The sequence below is a fragment of the Cygnus atratus genome, unplaced genomic scaffold (assembly GCF_013377495.2).
Source record: "Cygnus atratus isolate AKBS03 ecotype Queensland, Australia unplaced genomic scaffold, CAtr_DNAZoo_HiC_assembly HiC_scaffold_50, whole genome shotgun sequence".
Classification (NCBI taxonomy): Eukaryota; Metazoa; Chordata; class Aves; order Anseriformes; family Anatidae; genus Cygnus; species Cygnus atratus.
The window spans coordinates 107272-117665 of NW_026110106.1; the positions used below are offsets into that span (position 1 = coordinate 107272).

A 10394-nucleotide genomic window follows, 5' to 3' on the forward strand; every position below is an offset into this window, starting at 1 on the left:
TGTGCCAAAAGGAAGAAGTGCTTTGTCCTCTTGATATCCAAGGTAGCCACCTATAGTTACAGAACGGATGCACAAGACCTTAACTCTGACCAGCAGGGAAACTTAGGACAACTGAGTGCAGCTCCTGCCAATTTCTACCAGTTCAAACTGTGCTTTAAGTCTCATTGCAAAGCCTCAGTTAGGAAAAGGATCACCTCGGGGTATCCAACAAGAAGAAGAGTTTTAATTTATTTATTTTTTTTAAATATACCCTAGGACTCTGCAGTTCAATCGTCAACCATCTTGGAAAGTTCAAGGAGGAGGTCATCCTCCTCCTTCCCTGGCTCCAAGTCGAGTTCGGCTTCCAGGATGCCGTCTGAGAGTTCCCAAAGGAGCATCTCAAAATCCTCGTCTACAGATAAGGGCGCGTTGCCTGGGGAACTCAGCCGGCGTGTCCTTGCTTCTTCTAGCTGGGAAGAAGCTGAAGTCGAGCTTGACAACTCCATCGGCTCCACAGATTCTGCCTGGCTTCCAAGATGTGCTTCAGGTCTTGGGAGAGCAAGGAAGAGAACAAGCAGTATAGGCCATTTCTTAACGGGAAATCCCTTTTCTGCAAACCGGCTCTTAAAACCGTAGCCAACCCCTCCTGCACTTCAATCTTACACAGGGATTGTTCTTCAATTAACCCAGGGCTACATTTAGAGCCCAATATATTAGCAGGTACATTTCTCAGTTTGGGGCTTTGTCTGTGAAGCCACAGCACCTGGAGTCTAGCAAAGATGGTTCAATTTTTGTAGCAAGAGCCACTTTGCCACCTTTATTAATTTTCCTGGAAAAATGTTAAGAAGTCTCTATCTGCAAACATCCGTTTACTAAGTTAGTCATTTTTCCCATGGCACACTCAGCAGAGTTTGCTCCCCAGTACAGGAAGCTGATCTGCACCCGTCACTTCCCTCTGCTCTCCCTGCAGTCTTGTCACCTTGTAGGTTTGTTCGGGTGGCATTCTTGAGGACCAAAAGGCAGAGGACACTACTCATCATTTATCACCTCACAAGAAGTAGAAGAACTTCACCTCATCCTCATTTAGGTATTCAGACAGACCAAGAAGTCACTGGAAAGCTGTACTGACTTGCAGCATTTAAAGAAAGTAAGTCTAATTAAGCATTCCTGCTAGCTGCTAGAAAGTGATTTCACGGGACTTATTCCTCTGATGGATTTGGGCTTTAATTATCTCAGAACCCTCATTTTTTCCCCACATGTGACAGAACTTAGGTTTCACTGGGGATATACACCGATTAAGAAAAAGAACAAGTTGTGGTCATCACCTGTTTTGGGGATTTTCTTCAAGTCTGGTGGCTGGGACGTGCTCCAGCACGGCTGGAACAGCCTAGAAAGCAGCAAAACAGTATTTATGACCCATGGGTAAAAGATTCCTTAATAGCTTTTTCCTCCATGCTGCTTCTCCTCTGGCAGCGCGGAGCCTTAGCCAAAATACAAAACCAAGGTGCTCCTGAAGAAAGTTACTATTCACTTGGAGGTTACTGATGCTCTTGTGTCTTTTAAGAACACAGCATTAATGGACAAAATCCTCCACACCAGAGAAATCACAGAATCACAGAGTACTGAGTAAATAGTGCCATTAATCTAATAAATATGGAAGGGTACTACAAGAATTCTGTAGGCAGCTACTGGATTTCAAAGGAAACAGAAGGCCTGTAGAACATTGGAGTTTGCCATCTTTTCTCCTGGAGGAGGGTATAAATTTTACAAGGGATCCATTTCGGCATTAACCCGTCCTTACCATAGCTGCTTTTTTGGCTGGAGGTCCCATTGTGTCAGTATCAAAGGCAGTCCGGGGTTTCACAGCTGCACCAGCAGAGGGAAAACTCCCAGGTGCCTTATGTTTCAGTGCCTTCTTCTTGGGGGAAGCGACTTTCCCATCCCAAGGCTTCGCAACCATGTTAAAGTTGGCTAGAGTAAAAGGAAGAGAGAACTGATAGAGTCTTGCTCTGGGTCCTTGTTTTCTTTGTCTATTTCCTCGTGTCCCATGAGACCCAGAGAAAGGCTACAATGTGCAATCCGTGCAGCCTTTAAGCCCTCCTTAGCTCCCTCACACAATCTCATTTTACAAAGTTGATATAATCTTAACAACGAGGCCTTTGATCCTCTGTCATTTTGGACAGAAACTGGCCCCCCACATTAAGACGTTGAGGCATGCTTTACAAACACATACACGTGTCAAGTTAAGCAACACATGCCAAAGAGGAAGGTGAACTTGAACTCAACACAGGGAGGACTCCATACCATAAACAGATGGCAGAAAAAACCAGAATACCAAAATTAGACTAAAAAGCCCCTCAATCAGTTAATTTTCTAGTGGGAAATACAGAACACCATCACGTAATTAATGAAAACAGACATGGTTGCATATTCTGGCTCTTCCTTGCCTTTGAACTTTGTAGCCTTAAACTCTTTTATCCTCTGCACTGAGGGAAAAGCGAGGCAGATCCTGAGCAAACGGAACTTGCTCAATATGGGAAGCACCTCACCGGGGCAGGTATTCAAGCATCTGATTACCTGTTAGCTTTGTGTTCCCTAACCATTTCTGCCCTGCTGAGGCAGGTCCAGCTTGTGCTGGGGGAGCTGGCACATTTCCTCCACTCTGCTGCATCCGCAGAGCTTTCTCGCGCTTTAGTTCTTCCAAGGTTTTAACACGCACTTCTCCTTCTGCCTTGACTTTACCTGCCGGCTCCTTCGACTGCACTTTGCTGGGCCCGGGCAGAGTGAGCACACTCTGCTGCTTCTTGGGCTCACCCTGAATTTTTGCCCCTGCGCTGGGATCTTCGGTTTTACCATGCCATTCAGCCTGGGCTTTGCCTTGAGTTTCTCGGCTCTGAAGAGCTCTCTCACGACGGATTTCCTCCAGTGTTTTCACATGGATCTCTCCCTTTGGCTTAGCAGCCTTCCCTGTCATCATCAAGAAATGAGAAGCACCAACATTTCAAGAGAGTCCAACAATATTTCAAGTCTCCAAAATCTGTCACAGTACTAAGGAAAACTAATCCTGAGCGTTCCCAATTACGCCTCTTAGGACAATAGCCTAACATTCTCCTCCTCCTCTGAGCCACTTGTTGTATTTTGAAGACCAGCCCTATCCAGACAGAGTTGCTACACAGAAATGCTAGTTTACTTTATTACTTTTTCAGACTGCATTTCCAATTCCTGCTCCTGGCAGTGGTTCTATTCTAATTGTACACGATGGTTCACAGAAGCAGCTTAAAACCTTGACAAGGCACAAGTGGAAAATAAACACACACCTAGAGCCACATTTCTGATAGTGGCTGTCAGAAGAGCTTCAGCACTCAAGCAAGAGGAATCAGGTCTTTGTTTTCATTTCAATTAATTTTTAGGGCTGTATGAAAACGGTCTAAGTTCACGGGAAGGAAGAAGGAGAAAGTATATTTAATAGCCAGTTGTTACCTTTCGCAGTACTAGTCTGTTGAAAAGGTAATCCTAGTCTCTCCTTCACAGACTTGGCAACTTGAACTGCAAAACAGAAAAAGAACAAATTAGGGAGGCTGCATAAACGTCAACTTTGTGTTCACATCTGAAAACAAGACAGGAAAGGTAACTTTGAGTCCCAGTGATTAAGACCTCAGCCACCATGCAAAAAGAAACATCACAGGAAAAGGACAAACAGAAAGCCTAAATACAAAACCCGGGAATCAAATCCAGATGCCTATTTAGGAGCTGTACCTCTCTTCGGGGCTTTGTCAGCATTTCCCGGAACCTCCACCTTCTTCCCCAGCCTTTCAGCAAGGCTGCGCTTCACTGGAAGGGCGCTTACGTCAGCTTCAGACAGAGAAAACCAGGAATATTTTAAGAACATTTCTTTGCAGGAAGATTTGAGAACAGTCAACCACAAGCTTCTATTTTTCAAGCATATTTTCACAAAATTGCCTTTCAGCTGCTAAATGGTTTTGGTTTTTTTTTTCTGCCATTTCTGCAGTCAACGCAGATCTCCACTGCAATGCATTTTCCTCTCATACGTCAAAAATACTCTTTAATGCAGTCCTATATAGGAGGCGGCACCTAAATAACAGCTCATAAAAAGTTCTTACCCACGGAGGCTTTCCGTTTTCCTTGTTTCTCAGCGAGATCTAGTCGAACCACAGGTTCCTCCCCTAAAACAAAAGTAAAAGTTTTCTATTTCATAGAAACCAGTAGCCATTAGAAATATTATACTGTTAGCCCATGTCCAACAAAACCCAGTAAGACACTGTTTTGACAGCTAAACCACACAAACTCCTATTTCAACTCTGATTAACTTAGAAAAAGTATTGATAGTCTCAGTGTTTGCTTCAAATTCCAGCTGAGATAGTAGAGAATGAATCTGAGTCTGCTTGACAGCTATACTTTGTGCAGAACAAAGCTGCATAAGCAAGCAGAATGTTATTAGGTACAAATGCTGAGAAATATACCTTTCTAAGGTGAATGTCTATGAGTAAAAGTACTTCTTCACTTTTCCCTTTAAAAGGGATTTGCACAACTCTAAACAATAGCATTTATACACAGACTCCTATCACACTCCTGTCCACACCTGCCACTGTCAGCCTCTTTAAAGCTTCAGAAATTGCTTCTTACATAGCCCTGTCTTCTAGAGCTCTTTCTTCTGGTTACTCTCCTGTTTTTCAGTTATCCCCCTCTTTGCATACTGACACCTTTTTTTCTTTCTCCTGCTACTGCACTTAACCTGAGCACCAAAGCTTTCCAGCACAACCAGGGACTTTCAGCATAAAAGCATGTTTTGAACAGAAGAAGGCAGCACCAGCAGGCTAACATGGGGGAATTGTCTTCATTCTTGCTTAACCTTCCAGTTTAGGAGTAATGAAATCAAAACAAAAGCATTAATTATTACCTTCCTCTGTAGACAGTGTCATAGTTCTCACCACTGTCCGGACATTTTCCTTTTCCGGAGCAGCAAAAATCATAGAATCGACGGGAGGAAGAGAAGATCTTGAAGGACCTTCTGTTCAGAGCAAGCAAAACAGAAGGAAGTTTACCAAACATAAAAAACTATCACAAAGAACAAAAAACTTAAATTATTCAGTACTGTCAAACATACAGAGACCAGAGCACGTAAATAAGAGAGGTGACTAATTTGCCTCCGGTTGCCCTTGGACTTCCCATCTAGAATACCAGCTGGCTGAGAATCAGGTTGCTCGATGCCCCCAGCTAAAAATGGAAGTCTATCCCTCAAGCAGCTCCCAGCTACCATCACCTGCCATTCCGAAGCCAATAAAATTTCACTTCTTTGGCAAGTAGTTGTATTCACCAAAGCACAGCCAGCTACCCGGTATTACTGGAAGAATTTTTTTTTAAAAAAAGAACATCAAACAGGATGAAGGTGAACAGGGTAAGAAAGTAGGGAATCTTAACTCACCACCGTGTCTCTTAGTTTTTTCCTTCATTTTCTGCCATTTGATTTCTTCAAGTGTTTTTATTCCAAAATTCAGACCGTCCTCTGAAAACAGAAAACAGTTAATGAGACTAAGGCTTAGAGGCGCTCACTGAGGACCACAGATCCTCAGGCTTCTTAGTGCTCAGGAACTTTCAGAAGCATTTAGAATAAACCCTGTCAACACTCCTCACAAGTGGAAGAACCATAGAATCAATGGCATTTTGCCCCTCCTTTCCCCCTTCAGGGTAAAAATTGTAGTTTTAATTTTAATCCATTTACATGATATTAGATCCCTCTAGCGTTAGAGATGGCTTTCAACAGTGGTTGCAAGGCTGCACGTGCAGCCATTTTAACTCCATGCTGTGGCCCTGTTTTGTTCTCCAAAAGTAAAGAAAAGGCGTTCACCTTTCTGACCCAATGGGCACATGATGCTATTAGGTAGAAATGAGATCATGGAAATAATCGAGTCCATTCAGCACCCCTACATTCTGTTGTGTTTTTACGCCACACTGCTTTCGAGTTAATTGTCAAGTTCTCCTTCCGATTTATCCTACCACAGGTGCCGGAATACCTTGTTTAGCAGTAGTAGCACTGGCTTTCCGAGGGGAAATCACCCGTAATCCATTTTGGCCTTCCTCAGCTGGTTGCTGGACGGGAGTTTTACTTTCTTCTCCTTCCTCACAAAGCTGGTCTGAAGGGGAAAAATCTATTCAGCTATGCATAGACCGGATTGTTCGTGATTACGTAGCTCATGCAATGACACTTCAGTCCATGGTTCATATAAAAAAGCTTTTTTTTTTTTTTTTTAATACAGCTACACTGACCTGATGAACTCGTAAGTGGACTACCCTAGGACAAAACATCTGGGACTCTAGGATTCTCTCTGCAGCTTTAACTACTACACAACATATTACTCTTCAGAGAGACAGAAATAAAAGGAATTTCCTTCCTAGTTTCACACAGAGCTTTACACGACAGACCAGCTAAAGCCAAGAGTGGTTCTAAGCTTTCCTCCAACATTTCAGGTTCTGTCCACTGACTGCCAGACAAAGCCACCACTGACCTGACCAGACTGCCTGCCCAATCGCTAGTCAGACCTCAGTTCACCTGTGCTTTATACATTCATTTACAGCACAAATTCCTTCCAAGAACCAAAACATGCTCACCGTCATCATCTTCATCATCATCTGCAGCATTGATTACAACTGGAGGGTGTGGAGGGCTTGGGACAGTTTCAGAGTTTGCCACTTTCATCACCCCCCTTAGCTATGGAGAAGGATTGGACTGGACAGAAAGTTTCTTTTGCTGCAGTGACATCTGAGCCACTTTCAAATCATCGTCCGCGGACTCAGGTGGACTTGGCAGTGGAGCTAGAGGAAGAGGAGGAGCATCAGTAATATGGCAGTTTAAAACTTTGACCACAATGCACGAAGGTGGTAGGTAAGGCAGATAACCCGCACAGACAATGAATTCAGCATCTCCTTTTGCCCATCCCGTCACTGTTTACACCGTGAACAATGACTTCCCTTCAAACAACAACACATCTCCCTACCACCCAGCAGAAGATGAAACAACAGAAAGCAAACTGCAAGGCAAATATCACACAAAGCAGAGAGAAGCTGAGCATGAAAGCAGAAAACAAATACCAGCAGTACACCAGCAGGACACTCGGTTTAGCTGACCACCTAGGACTGCACACCTTTTCCTGCACTCACAGATGAACGGTTGCCTGATGTCTCCTACAGGATTGGCACCCACTAAGTAATATTCAAAATTAATTCTTCAGTACTTAAAGAAAAAGGACCTAAACTCACTCTTGCTTGGTGGTAAGAAGACTCCATCGATGTAACGTCCCTTTGTGTGATGAAAAGCACAGTTGGCTTTCTGACAGCCTACTGGCTGGTTCTCCCAGTAGCACGGAATCTCACTGCGCTTTTTCTGAAGACACAAAGAAAGACAAGCTCGTGATAACATGCACCTAAGGGTTGCAAAGAGATGCACACTTCCAGATCATGACAGCGATAGGGCTGTCACAATACAGTGCTGAAACATCATTCCAAAGGTCAGTTTGTCACTTAAGTAGAGTATTTCCGGGCATATTCACAAAGTTTGCATAAGCTGTAACCACTAGGCACGTTTAGCTTTGTCATCATTCAGTTTGAGAAGACAGGCACTCTCAGACAGCAGTTTAGGGTGGGTTAAACTAATACACGTAGGCTTATACTAGGATTCTTCAGAGGGAAAAAGAACATCTTAAATTGCCTAGGTTAACTCTATCCAGAACTACTTCTTGGAGACTTTGTTCTTCTGCACCTTTAACTTGCCCCACTGCTTCCTACCCCAGGCAGCTACAACAGCATTATCTGAAGGACTGCGGGACACAAGACACCTGATAGATCATTCTCAAGCCTGCTCTCAGGAGGCTAGTACAGCCTGTTTATTACCCCCCTGCTCCAGCAGGTTTTAGCAGGCTATTTAGCGGTTATTCTGCATCTGTTGAGAAAATACTGTCGGCATCTAATAAAAGAAAATCTTGCTAAGACATACCGAAGGCACTGATTTTATTTCCCTCTCCTTCCTCCCACCCCCTCTCCTGGTAACAGAAACCTACGGCACTGAAAAATGCTTTTGTTGATTTATTTTGAGAACACATCTTTAGGCACTCACATCCATTTCCATGTGTCTGAATCGGCAGACATTCCTGAAACAACGACCCTCCTGCCACAGCGTGCACACCGTCTCGTTCCCCAGAGCAGCTTCGCAGTGGCGGAAGGAACAGTTGTCTCCCTGTAACCAAAAGGAAACCAACAAGGAAAATATAGGACAGCCTCAAAAACCTCCATGCTACTGCCTCACGTTGCTACCATTGAATTCAGAATCTAGCTGGTTATCAAGTTAACCAAAGACCAGTGTGCCTTCTCCTCCTACTCTACTCCTTCCTGAAAAAAATGGAAAAAAAAGAAAAGCAAAGAGAAAGAAACCCAGCAATACCTTGGTACAGGTAGAATAGAAATAGAAGTAGCAATCGTCTCCTTGTTTAGACATGCTGACAAGTTCTGATAACAAGCTCGGGTTCTCTCCACAGGGACTTCCTCTGCTCTTGGAGAGAGCTGTCTTCACCCTTGCTTGGGCTTGAAAGTCTTCTACTGGCTTGTGATCAGTGAAATCTTCTTTTTAAAAGTAACCCTAAAGAAAGTACCAACAAGTGAAAAATAATGAGTAACAAGCATTTCTCCAGTTTTCTTCTGTTAATCAAATTAGTCTCTTGAGAAGAGCAATGCCTTGAAATCAGCTGTTACATGAACTAACACAATATTAAATTAAAGTTCTGTAAAGCTGCCAGGAGCTTTGTCAGCAAGCGTTCTCTTCCACGTCCTCAATAATATGACTTGGAGCACACCTGGAAGCCTGAAAATGGAGTCACTTCTTAAAAACCCACCTGATCATACATGCAAGGCAATGATCAACTATGGCTACAAATAACTTCTACAGAACGCAGTATGACGCATTAAATAGCATGTTCCAGTCACTGTGGGTCTTCAAGTTCACCCACCTGGACAACCTCAGCAAAGTTATCGATCTTCAAAGACTTCCAGTTAACTTCTCCTGTAGGCCGAACCAACACTGAATCCGTGAAGTAATAATAAAGGGGTAGGAAGAATTTTCCTCCTCACTTTGCCAAGGGAACCTCTCATCCACAATTCAAACATAGGATGTGCTTTTAAACAGCTTATAACTAATGGAGGAAGCAAGTCCATTTGAACACTCTCTCAGACTGGAGACAGCCAGGGTTAGTTAGCTCTTCAAAAAATAAAAGCCAAAAAACAAAACGAAACAAAACAAAACAAAAACAACAAAAAAATACTGTGCATTTAGAGATGAACTCGTGATTCAAAGTGGCTGCAAAAATGAAGATCCATCTTCCACAGCCGGACACTTTAACTTTTTTTCTTTTTTAATTTAAAATTCAGTATGTTCCAATCTCTGGTCTTCAACATTTCTTCACCTATTAAGAAAACACAAAAACCTTTCCCCGTCTTTACTACCTGTACAGCAAAAAACACACCAGTGCATATAAATACACAAATGTGCATAGGCATACAGATGTGTGTTTAGACACACACGAGGAGTGAGTGATAGAAAGTTAGCGAGAGCGACAGTGGAAATCAGAATTTTTGCCTTTTTGACACAGAGAGCGTGTGAAAAATCTCTCATTTTGAAGGAACTAGAAAAAAATGGAGGATCTACAATATATTTTGATGAGTATGCCTTCGAGGCCAATGCTTTATAACATGAGTGATCTGGGGGCCAGCACACAAATATGCATACATATGTACACGCATACAGGATCAACATATCTAGACACACAAGCGTGCACAGGATATGTTGTATGATATCCATATCGAGAACAACTCGTAGCCCTGATCAGACACGTAGAGTTGCAATCAATTAACAGCAGGAAGACAGCAGATCAAGGATACAGCAAGCTTGGAGAGGCAGGGGAACACTCACTTTGCCAGTGGCACGGCTGCATGATACCAAGAATTTTGCATTAGCTTGATGTTTTGGAAGCAATTTGTTTTCTTTCTGCGCTGGAGCAAATACCACAGGTTTGCCATCACGTGCTGTTCCCTAATCCATATATCCATCATCATCCATTGCTGCAAGATCATGAAAGGTTAGAAAAGATGACTTAGGTCCAATTTAACAGCCAATGATTTTTCGATGACCAGAGCTGCAACAGATTTTATTTAGCCACAAGCAGTTTTTTTTTCTGATGTGAAGTCAGATATTTTGATTTTTTTTTTTTAAGACACTAAATGTCATAAAACCTGCAACCAGACCAGACAAAGTTCAAATGAGAGTGATTCTGAATCCTTTCATTAAAATGCTGCACGTTTCTGTGCAAATTATTTCTGACTCTTCTGGACAAAAGTGGATGAAATAGCTCTTA

At 42.9% G+C, this 10394-nt stretch overlaps 1 pseudogene; it reads right to left on the bottom strand.

Annotated features, from left to right (window-relative positions):
- Nucleotides 1-266: 266 nt before the first annotated feature.
- LOC118261332 (zinc finger CCCH domain-containing protein 11A-like) lies at nucleotides 267-8485 on the bottom strand (annotated as a pseudogene).
- Between the last annotated feature and the right edge of the window lie 1909 nt (nucleotides 8486-10394).